General features: G+C 36.0%; 1 long non-coding RNA gene across 2 annotated transcripts in view; it reads left to right on the forward strand.

Moving 5' to 3' along the window:
• Window positions 1-12,328, forward strand: part of LOC137863907 (uncharacterized) — a 361,629-nt gene that overhangs the window by 315,592 nt on the left and 33,709 nt on the right. The window contains exon 2 of one of the 2 annotated variants that reach the window (XR_011101213.1): window positions 7,995-8,031. The exons of the other annotated variant lie outside the window; for it this stretch is intronic. This is a non-coding gene — a long non-coding RNA (uncharacterized lncRNA). The remainder of the gene's footprint in view (window positions 1-7,994; window positions 8,032-12,328) is intronic. 2 annotated transcript variants of the gene reach the window in all.

Consider the following 12,328-nt stretch of genomic DNA (forward strand, 5'->3'; position numbering starts at 1 on the left):
TTCAGAAGGTTTGGTGAGTTTAGAAGAGGTTGAGTCTGGAGTTGCACTTAAACAGTTCTCACGTAGTAGTACTGTTGTCTTATATTTTGATCAGAAATGTTAAAATCTTATGAAAGCACCTTCATTGTAAAGCACCTTCATTGAAATTTTTGTAACTAAAAATAATGTTATTCTCAGTCAAAATTCAAGAAATTTCAGTAGTTCATAGTCAGCCTCTAGATACAGGTTTGTACTACCCTTTACTAATCTAAATCTTTCCAAAAATCTGAGTAGCATCACAGTTACAGTTCTCATTTCTGGAGTATATTGGTACTATTTGATTAGTTAAGAACAGTATAGATATTTTTTTTATTGTATTAAATATATATATAGCATACACTGCAGTTCTTCAGTGAAAATCTTTTTAAAAAACATCAGTATGATGTTTTTGGCCTATTTAGTTATATTTATGTTGCATTTATAATTGCAGCTGTACCTCTTCTGGATTACTTGAGGTGAGAACATTTCATAGCCTGTGTACTTACTATTTGTTATTACCACTGTACTGATTGTACAGTTTCATAAAAAGAGATACAGATTTTCTGTTTAAATCAACGTTAGGTAATGGCAAGTAATCGTAAATTGTTAATACTACAGTATATAATATATATACACAAGAGCACCTTTGATTTCATGTTTTATGCTGGGCTTTTTATTTTCAATATTTTTCTCTAAATCATTTTTGGGGGTCCTTAATCAATCGCAAAACTTTACTATTAGTTTGTTGTTACTTACTACCCATAGGTATGCACTGAGCTAAATATCTGTTAATGACATTTTTGAAAAGTTAGCTAACAGTAGAGTACCCTTCCACATTTGTGTGTGGAAAATATACACATAGATTTGGCTTTGGACTTACAAATAGTTCAATCAAACTCTTCATGTGTTTTAACAACTGAGTGTATGCAAAAGCATGGGCAGGATCAGCATCCCATTTTTTCTACTGAGTAGTAACGCAGGAAGATTTTGTACCCAGAAATTGTGGAAAGTTAGTATTCTGAAGAGTTTATGAAAAAATAAAAAATAATAATTCTGCTTTGGAACAAAAGTTCTTTATCTCAAATCTTTCACAGAAAGCAAAGCCCAATGCAATCACATGCACATCATTTCAAAGCCAAAATCTGGCTGGAACCACACGTATTAAAAACCAGATAGACAAAATAGTTTTAAAAATTTAGTGATGAGTCATCTCAATGAATTACACTGCTTCTTTGAAGTTGGCTCATAAATACTATCATTGTCAGAAATTTTGCCATCTGTCTTCTCAGTTTCTTTCACTAGTCCAGCTACTATTATTTTTGTCTGTAGGAATTACCTTGATTGGATTTTAGAGAATTGGTTTACAATAAAATATGTTTTAAAATATAATGGCAAACAATGCAGGAAAATTTTAAATACTTGTCTATGTATGTAGTATATCAAACAAAAGCAGCTCACAATTTTAGTCAGAACTTAATCAGTTTGTCATAGCATCACACATCTCTTAGTTCAACGCATAATAAGGATCCAAAGTAATGCATGCCAGTTAGAAGTTCAGCAAACTTAAGAGGCATGTCCTAATAGGCTGTTTTTGAATAAAAAGAGATGAACAAGTATTATATTCATGCAAAAAGAAGTCATTCTTTTCATATAGGTTTTCTTTCATTAGGTTGTTTATGGGATGTAATAAGGTATATATATAGGATGTAATAAATCACAAAAATAATAAGTATGAGATTTTTTTTCCCAGATTTTAGAGGTCTGTGTACTACTTGGTATTTTATAAATTGTAGGTACTTAATTGTCTGTGTGAGAAATAACTTCTATTTATTGCCATTTTACATGTAAACTAAATTAGGAGCTGCAGCCAAAAATATCACTCCAGGATTTATACAGTTGAGTCTAAATCCATGCTGAAGTATTTTAACCTATGCACATATCCATATAAAAGGGGGTTTATCTCTTGCTTGACGATTCTTAATAACACAATAGACCACTCCTGTATCCCCTTTCCATCCATTAGTCAATATATCCACAGCAACCAGCAATAACCCAGCAGCAAAAAGCATACTTAAGTTCTATAAAATCTCCCACCTGAATTGCTGTAGCCAGGAAAAACAAATGGGCCCTAATCTGTGTGGCTATGTTTTTAAAACTGCTGAGCACCTGCAGCTTCATCAAAAGACATTGGAAGTCAGCACTCAACAATTTAGCCCACCATACTAAAATTATTAACTGTGTGAATTGATAAAGACTGTAGTAATCTGTGTCAGAACCAGAATTTTACCAGGAATTCATCCTTACTTTGGGGTGTTTTTCATGCCATTGTAACTGGTTATTTTTGTGGCAGCTTGTCCCATGCCTTGCTCAGTTGGGTAGCTGGCCCTGGTAGGATCCAGCTGGCTTGTGCTGTTGAGGGTACATTGGCTCTAGAGCCAGGGGCAGTCATCTGAGCAGCTGTGAGCTGCTTTGGGATCTTCCCCAGAAGCAAGAGAGATCAATGGTTGTTTTTTCCAGACATGGTTTTGAGTGAAGTGTGCTCCACTTATGCCAAAGCCCATGCTTATGTTCTTTTCCTGAGACCAATTCACATTTTAAAGGCTGTCAGCCCAAGGAGTGAAGACTGAAAAAAAGCTGAGCTGATATTTTACAAGGCAGGTGAATCTGTACCCTTTTATACCTTTGTAGAGGGTAACTGTGACCTTGCATTTTTCTATCTGCTTCTTGGAGGACATTAATCCCTACTAAAAAAATAATTCAATGAAAAACGTGGCTAACAGAGCCCAGTTCTTACATCGTTGTCCCTGTGCTGTCTTTTTTTTACTAAAACCCCTGCACCATTCATGTTTCTCTCCATCAGTCCTCCCAAGTCCAGAGTACCCCGATTTTTAACCATTGTCCTTAAACAGCAGATCAAGGCTTAGTGGAGCTGTCCTTGTTACTGAGCTTACACGCCCTGATTGCCTGGTTGGCTTTAGTTGAAGATCTTCCTGAAGAAATTCTTGAAGGAATGTGGCTTTCCTTCTATTTCCATTTCATGACAGTTCTGGAGGAATAATTCTCTCTGAAGAAATTCATATTTAATTAAAATTGGCCAGTGGCTTCAACGTTCAGGGTATGAAGGAGAGAAAGGGACCTGCAGATGGGATTACCATGTGGAGTTTGTTAAACCAGGCTAAAGCCCAGGGCAGGCCATACGTTAGTACTGGTGTAGAAAGAAAAACTAAAGAGAGGTCTGGTGAGCTTCAGATAGGAAGAAGTGCAGTGATGTGACATTTCATCACAGTAGCCTCCGACTTTAGAGGTGCGTATATGACGTGGTTTTGGGTACAGAATTTTTAGTGTCCCATATTTAATAAGAGTTAAATTCACTTTATAAGATATATTCTGTTGAAATAAATCCTGATGTTATAATACAGTACTTACAGAAATGCAGAAAAGGTTATTAGAACTCTACCTTTCTATTGTTGCTTAATATTGTATAAGATGTTTGTTTCAGAGTCATGGAACTAGGCTTCCCCTGGAAATAACAGTCTTTAATGAGATCCTTTATTAATTGCTCACTGTTATGCAGAAAAGCAAGTATGTTATATAAGGAGAATATGTGTTAAGTTGGGGGGTTACTTTTTTGTACAGAATTAAATTGAGCAGTATGAGCATTTGAACAATCTTCCTACTGCTATATGACTCCTTAATAATACTTTTTAAAAGGTTTGAGTTGTTACTTTGATGCTGGGTCTAGAAACATGGCTGTCTACCTCCCTCTCTGCCTCTCTGTTTCTCTCTCTGTAAACATATCCCTAGTTTCCCAGCAGGTTCAAACACAGATGGCTGCCTTATTGCGACAGAAGCAAAAATGCTACATTAATGTTTAAAGAGATTAAAAATCCTCTTGGCAGCAGTGGCATATGTTACCAGTTAATTGTAGCACTGGAAGCTTCCCTGCTGTTTTAAAACATGGACTCATTTTACTTGCTTTGTGCAGAGCAGTATGAAATGTCAAATTTGTTGGTATAAGTTTTGAATCCAGTCTGACAAAAATGAGTCATAAAGACAATGTTGTTGTCCTATCTAACATAGTTTTTGAATCCAAATAATGTTCTACTTCTATGCCAGCTCTGGCAGAAAGCTGGCTCCCTGCTCTAACCCAGTGATCATGTGCATACTTTATACTTTCAACAGAGGGTGCTTGCATTTGGAAGACAATTTTTAGCTTTTCACCTGCATTATTTCAGATTATTGTCATGTTGACCAAAGCAGGCTGCTTGTTTAAATTACTCCTAAGATGCAAGACTAGCTTTTTCTGGCACAACCTCCAGCTGGAAGCAGAACAGTCCAACCCACCCTGTGATAGCCTGCTAGCAATGAACGTTTTGGTTGTGTTGAGGACAGTTTTTTAACTGCCGTGATCAGGTGATTAGCACACTGCTGAGTAACATCATTCCTTCCAGATCCCTAGTCACAGATTAGCAATTCTCCGCAGTGTATTGCTGACTGTGTGCAGCTACTATAGGCTACTTTCTGACTGGGAAAAGAAATAGAAAAAAAATTTTTGAAAAGCTGAAGACTTCTGTCATTCCTTACTTTAAATTATGTTGCCATTTTTGGAGTTTCTCCAGTTCTCCTTAAATCAGATAGCAGCTGTCAGAACAGACATACATTAGGATAAAACAAAGGATTCAGTCTTCTTAACTAGCCTTAAACATCAAACGCCATTAGCAGGACTTTTTTGCTTCAGAAAGTCCAATGACAGAATTTCAAGTTTCTGCACTGGTGTCTCACCCTTGTGGACAGTTTGACTTAGGGCTGTGGAGGCTTTCTCAAGCTTAAGTTTTCTGGAAAGTAATTGTGGCTTAAATATATTCTCATGTTGGAAAGGTAAACAAAATTTAGCATCACATATTGCCTGTGATCCTTTTTAGTATTTGTTCTTTGCCATATGTGCACATTAGGTTTTACAGACAAGTAGATGTGATCTCTGCCCCTGAGGGGCCTACAGTCTAGATTAAATATCACATGGAGATGAGACGTTGTTGGTATTCTCAGCAGGGTAGGCCAAGGGTATGGTAGGCATGAGCTATCCTTGCTTGTCTAAAACCAGACCTTTCAGATCAAGGCTGGAACACATCAATAAGAAAGAAAGCACAAATGCTCCCAATTTCTTCAGAGGGCTTCAGACTGTGCAGTTCCCATCTGATATCTATTTCTAGCATAGATATCCACATTTTGAAAAATCTGTGCAAGCCCTGCTGGTTTTCTGTGCTATAACTAAGGTATGCATTGCCTGTTTGAGCAGTCACGGGATTTCCAGAATACAGCTTTGGTCTTGTTTGCATCAGTATTACTTGTAATAAAAAATAACAGTAATCTGAAAATTAAATGTTCTTATATTTTGGAAAAAAAAAATCAATTTTGAATGAGGTCCTGCAAAATATTTTATTAAATTTTGCAGGAAGTTTAATCAAATCAATAGTTGTCAAGAAAGTGCTTTACAAGACCCTGATTTGTACTGTTTGTTTGTTTGTTTTTTAAGATAAAAGTTCCAGTAAGCTTTAATAATATAACATAAGCATATTAAAAACAGAAGTTTGGTGAAAGCTTTCAAGACTGAAAAATATAACTGATCATTTAGACATACAAATGTCACTCATATACAAAAGAAACTCATATACTGTAAGAAACAGAAGCAGCTTGCTATTCCTTTCAGCTTCTGCTTGGAAACCTTACAGGTGGCAGTCCAGTAAGTGCCTTACAGTAAAGAGTAGTGAAGACTTTTCTACAATAAAACATAAAAATGCATTTTATTGTTTGTCTGTTTTGGAAGCAATAACCTTAAACTCAGATTGATACTGTGATTCATGACACCAAAGAATCTACTAATGAACCATGGGGTGTCCCTTTTTATCCACTGCAGTTTTAGTGGAGCACAGGCCAAAAATTTCGCTTAGGTAGACTAGTGTCCCGACATATCTAAATTAAATTAAAAGGTGGAGAGACAACACATTAAAGTTGAGACAGGAGTCCCCTTTGGCTGTATATTTCTCCCTTGTTCTTTGCCCATCTTTTGTGGAAATATCCTTAATCCATCATTTTTGTGGAATCTGATCAGTCTTGTTACTCTAACTTCAAGTTTTTATCTCATTGTGTTTCCTATCCTGACTGAATTAAACCATAAATTCAGAATATAGGCAGAGAAATATACAGCTTAAGTCTACTTAAAAGAGCAGCTTGTTAGCTAACACAACAGAGATTTAAGCTCCTCACATACCACACTGTGGATTCACGTTCTGTGTGGGTTATTCTTATAGAACCCACACAAGTCAACAGGTTAATGTTGTTACTAGAAGAAACTGTCATTCCTGAGCCTAAAAGGTTCTTTACTGAGACAATTTACTTACATTATATTTGTATGCTAATTAATTTGAACATTTCAGGCCAGACTACCAGAATTGAGTGGGAAACTGTACTTAATTCTGAGCTGGGGATTTCTTTGCTCACAAACCTTTCAGCTAGTGTTTGTCACCACTATGTGTCTTGCTAGCAGAAAAACCCAATTCAGTGATAACACATGCTTGTTCCACCAAAACAGAATGTTTGCTCTAGATTGCAAAACAAATATTATGTCTTTGAATTACTTACAGTAAAGTGGAGGAACAAGAAACAATAGTATTGACGAATTACCAGGCATGAATAACCTAATGAAATTGTCCCATATGACAATAGTATTATGAAACACTGTATTATACCTGATCAAGTGTCTGCAGCCAAAAGTGTTTCAAGTGTTTTTGGAGAAATTTGTTTAGATAACAAGGTACAAATTTTCTTGGCACAAGCTGTAAACTATTTCAATGCTAAGTGCATTTCAAGACAGCTACTTTAAATATCTTCTGAGGTATCAGTTTTGGGAAATGGTGTCAGGAACTCCAGAATTTCTAAAATTTTGCAAAATAGCTTATAAAATAGTAATTCAAGCAGAAATACAAACTTCCTTTTTCCAGTCGTTTAAAGTCAGAAACATATGATCCAAATAGTGTTTCAAGAAGGATAAAGCTCTCACATCATTTGCTCCCACGGAATATTTCTTCAAAAATAAATGTTTAAGTCTTGTCTGTTTCAGCTTAATTGTGTTGTATCTGTTTTGCTGTAGTTGCAAATTTGAATCCCATTGCACCACTGAGATTATATTTTGGTGTTGTGTCTCAAGTCTTTTGTCTGCATGGTCACTACATTTTTTACAGATGTCAACTTAATTCCATCACTAATTTATAAAACATGAGATTCACAAAATTTTCATAGTTCATAAAAATAAATACACTTAAATCTAAACAACATCACTTTATTAAGAAAGTTGTAGTTTCATATTTTTAATTTTTTCGTATAACAGGCATGCATATAACTAGGCATGTAATATATTGAAAGCATTAACACATACCGTAATGTACTGTAGATATCCCAAGTTTTACACTCTGTCTCTAATTTGAGAAATTCTAGAGCTTTTTGAGCATGTGTATGTTGTCATTTTAAGGTACCTCACTTTCTATTCAGTAGGATCCTTACTGAAGTTTTCTTGCTGATGTATTAATCAGCTGCTTTTTCTACTTAATCGTTCTTTTATTTTTTTTTGGCATCCTGATGCAACCAAGTCAAATTCACCTCGGGAAGTTACTTTTTTCAAAAGAGTCCAGCAAAGGAGACACATGATTGGATGAGATTGTATGTACAGAGAATGCTACAGAATTTCTGTGGAAGCTTTCCTCTTTTAGGTTTTTATACTGGTATTTGTGCCCTCAGGAAACTCCAGGTTTAGGCTCTGGAGCTCTTTTGCTCCTTGGGATAGGGATTGGCACACTAGAACACAGAGAGGCAATCAATATTTAATGGCAGAATGAATGCTCTGTGTAACAGAATAACAAAAGCAATATTAACATCATTTATTTATTGCTAAGGATAGTGCTGCATGTGTTCTTTCTCCACAGGTAGATTGAAGAGGCCGATTGTCTTCTGATGTTGAAGGTACTTGAGATTTATCAGAATTTGAGCTAACCTACATTAAAAGCCACTTTTGTTCCACTTCTTACTGATATTCTTTGTTAAAATGCTGAACACGCACAAAACTTTACATAGACAATTGGAAAACATTTTGTAATTTTATGTGGTGCAGCGATAGACATCACTCACACTGTTTAAATTACTATTACTGGTGTCCTATTATTTGTTTACTGTTTTATAGCAGCAACAAAATGAATGCAGATGTAGCAGCAGTACTAATTCCGTGGGATTCACAGCTATCCTAATTAAATTATTTTCTTATCTTTTTTTTCTTTTTTTTTTTTTTCCAAGGGAAGTTTGCACTTGAAGTGAGTGTTTTTATCCTTTTTTCTCCTATTTGTGAAGTTGTGATCGTAGCATAAAACATTTTAAAAAAAGTCTTGATTTCCTTTTGAAGCTATAGCGAATCTGTTAAAGATATAAACAAGAATATTTAAATAGTTATTTTGCATTATTCATGTAACTGGAAAAAGATTCACTCTGGGTAGACAATTACTGTGTATTAACATCTTGCCTTAGGGCAGCTGAAATGGTTTTTAATGAGGTGTTACCAATCTTGAATATCTTTCATTTGCCACTTGACCCAACAATTTATTTTTTATTGGGTCATCCTGATTTGAAATACTTAGATTTATTGTAGAGATCCCGTTAATCATTTGCTGTATTCAAACAGAATTTTATTGGCATAAAAGGTATTTATTAAATTAATCCATATTATTCTAAATGACGATAACTAAATAGTACCCATAGAGTGAAATTCATCAGAATTTCCTGAGTGTTCAGATACAGAGCTTAAGAATCACCCTGCTAAATTAGTATTCAGGTCATGAAAACAACTAATGAGGCTTCAGACCTATAAAAGTCCACTCAAACAAACATCTGCCAGTGTTTTAGAGGATATTCTGGCCATGGCATCAGCTATGACCTGAAGGGCAGAGCAATATGAACTTAACTAAGGCAGTATTTCAGATAATTTTAGATCTAGAGACCACAGCAATAAAGAAAATAGAAGAAAAAATGTCCCTTCTTCTGGTTACCCACAGAAAACCACTGCTCAGTCACATAGCATCAGGCTGAGTAGGAACAAGATTTCCAAAGTTGCTTGTTTGGAAGGATATAGCTTGGGTACTTGAACTATATTTTGATTCATATGATTGAGTATAGTGCACCTGGTTCTACTTGGCAGACAAAATGATGTTTCTGAAAGCCTATGGCAGAAAGATGTCTGTTGATGTCCACTGAGTGGATTTTCTACACTAATTGCTTGTACAAGAAGTTACTATGTGGTAAAAGCATTTGTCATGGTACTCCTGGGCAGCAATCCTGTAGCATGGCTTGTGCTGTGAATTCACACCTTACTTTATTTCACATCAACTTCATAGAAACAAACTGCAAGAGTTAATATGGTATTTTGAATTTGGAGCAGCAGACAAAATGGCTTTCATCAGGCTTATGTCAGAACATCCTTCAGACAGCTGGCTATCACATGCATTGTTGGCTCTTACACCTTCTCTTACCTCTGCTCTTAGCTCTATAGCACAGAGCAATGCTCACAGAAAGACTAGTTTGGTTACTGGAATATATAGCCACACCGATACAGTGCTTTTCTCAAGCTAATCTTATTTTAGACAAGGTTCAGGCATCTTTACATCCTTCTTTGCTGCTACACTGATGTTCTCATGGTGCTGCAGTGGCACTGGCCTGGATGCTAATAGCAAGGCCATCAGCAGCTATAAATGACTGACAGCTCAGGAGTCCAGCAGTAAAATCCCTCAGTCCTTCACAAGACCACAGTATAGCTGACTTTGGCCTAGAGTCAGTGGCCTGGAAAGGGAGAAGAGACATAATACAATTAATTTATAAATAAATCACAGTGATCGAGAATAAGAGGTCGACCACCTCTTCGTTTCTTGTGGGAACATATGGTACACAAATATAATTCATCTTAGTGAGTGGGAGCGGTACAGGGTAAGAGGGATTCTTTCTGGCATATATACCAGTACAATGCCAGTTACTCTGCTGGAGTCTCTTTCTGCCTGTATATGTAATCTATGTTGAATTAATTTGTAGTTGGCTGAATTTCAAACACATCAGGTTTGTTTTCACGTATGTTGATGGGATTTTCTTTTGGACCAGTTTGTTATGTTAATTAGACCTCCATTTATGATAAACTGTAATGAGCCTTAGCAACACTGTGTGTGCAAGCCTGGTGGGAAATTGGCTGGATTTGAACAATTTCAACTTTTGTTGCTGCCTGGTTCTGATACATAGATTTTCCTCTTTCCCAAGTCATGGATATTCTAAATAGCAATTAGCTCTTTTCTAATTCTTCAAATGATGCTGTTGTTGTTGTTGAAGAATATAAAACCCAATATATTACCTTGTATTTTAAAGGAATACTTGAGGTGGTGTGGTTGTTTTTTCTTTAACACTCACTGATGAGTGGTTGAAGGTGAACCATTTTAGTTAGTTTACTTGATTATTCAGGTTGGGTGACTGAAACCCAGTGAAAGCAGTGGCCAATGGACTTTGGTTCAGAGCCGTCTGACAGAACGGCTGACAATAAGCTACAGTTGGGGAATATCTGTAGCTTTATATAGACATAGAAAAGAACAGAGGTGAATTCTTGTGAATTCTAAACAGCTAATGATAATTCCTCCTAAAATATCACTGTGGAGAAATACAGAGAGCCTCCTCTTCATCTTATCCACCACCAAGTGATCTTGGCTAGTCAGTGAGAGCAGACAAGCTGTTGTTTCTTCACAACAAGGTGAAACTACTATTAAAAGATTTTTTAAATGTTATTCTTTTGCTGGTGCTGCACATGCCCCAAGCACTTCAGCACTCCTGAGATATAAAGATAGGCCTGATCCAAAAAGCTGAGAAAGACATAAATATTTAAATTCTTCCTGTCACAAGTAGAAGTGACCTTTATGGAGCAGATAGGCTTCCTGCACCTCTCTGCAAGTAGAAGCAAAGGTGCTAGTACCATGCTTGCTCGGGCTACCAGCATGTCCACCTGTTACTTTGCTGGCAGGCAAAGTCTTGCCCTGCTTGTGCCCCAAGCTATGCAGAGCCACATGAGCATGGTCAGTGCATGCTGAACCTCAGTGGTAACGCTGGGCCCAAGCTAATGTACCAGGGCTTTTGAAAGATTGTATTAAGTCAGTTCTGTATCGCATTAAAAATATTCAGATGGTTGTTAGTCATCTAGCTGAAGAGGGGCAGAGCAAGCCTGTTTCTGTCTGTGAAATACCTTCTGCTTACCCTCTGTGTTAATACAACAACTTCAGCTGAGTTTGGCACTTGAAAGCTTTTTGCTTCAGGAGCCTGAGGCAGTAGCTGTAATTGCCAGCTCATAAGTAGCTTCCTCAAAACAAAACCTTATTTATTCTTTCTTCCACACAGCATGAGTGTTAATGATTCAGAAGTTAAGAGCAATTGCCCATTTGTTCTGCTTAGGCCTACCTTCATTTTTTCCTTATAATATTACAAATTTAAGCTTATAAATGTTTTTCAACAGCTTCTATTTCTTAAATATATCTATATAAATATATATATATATATATTTCTTTGTAGCAAAAAATGAGTGCACTGCAGAGACACCTATACAAACAGTCCTAACCTGGTGTGTCCATGAAGTGAAGGACAACAGTTTGTCTTTCCTCTTCCTTTTGTTTGCAGTTTACAAACATATATATATCAGTAGAATAATTTTACAGGCGTATTTAATATATAATTAATAAATATCCTTACCGCCACAATAATAAAAGCTAGACATACATCATTGTCCACTTTGCAGTTTTGTCCCTGAAAGCCATATATGACTAGTATTGGCTTTCTGTGATCTTCTCATATTACCTATCAAAATAACTTAAAATATTTAGTATTTTCCTGCTACATTTTGTGGGAAAAAAAAATAAAAAATCTAGAAGACATGGCTTAGACCCTTCTCTCAAAAGAAGTTTGCAATAAATATTCATTGTAACCTGAGGCACTGTCATTAATATTCGACCTTGGGCATTTCAGCTCTGCATACTTCCAGAGCATTTCTATAAAATAAGAATGGACTTCCATTTTCAAGAAATTCATGTATTACAACGAAACACGTATTTGTGTGTATAATTATCAAAAGGATATTTACGAACTTAATTTTCAAAATAATTTGTTTATTCGGTCATTATGGTCAAAATGTGTCGTGTTGTAATATGCCTAATACTCTTCCTCCTCACTTAAAGTGAAATAGTCTGTGTAGTAACAT

This window comes from Anas acuta, chromosome 13 (genome assembly GCF_963932015.1).
Source record: "Anas acuta chromosome 13, bAnaAcu1.1, whole genome shotgun sequence".
Classification (NCBI taxonomy): domain Eukaryota; kingdom Metazoa; phylum Chordata; class Aves; order Anseriformes; family Anatidae; genus Anas; species Anas acuta.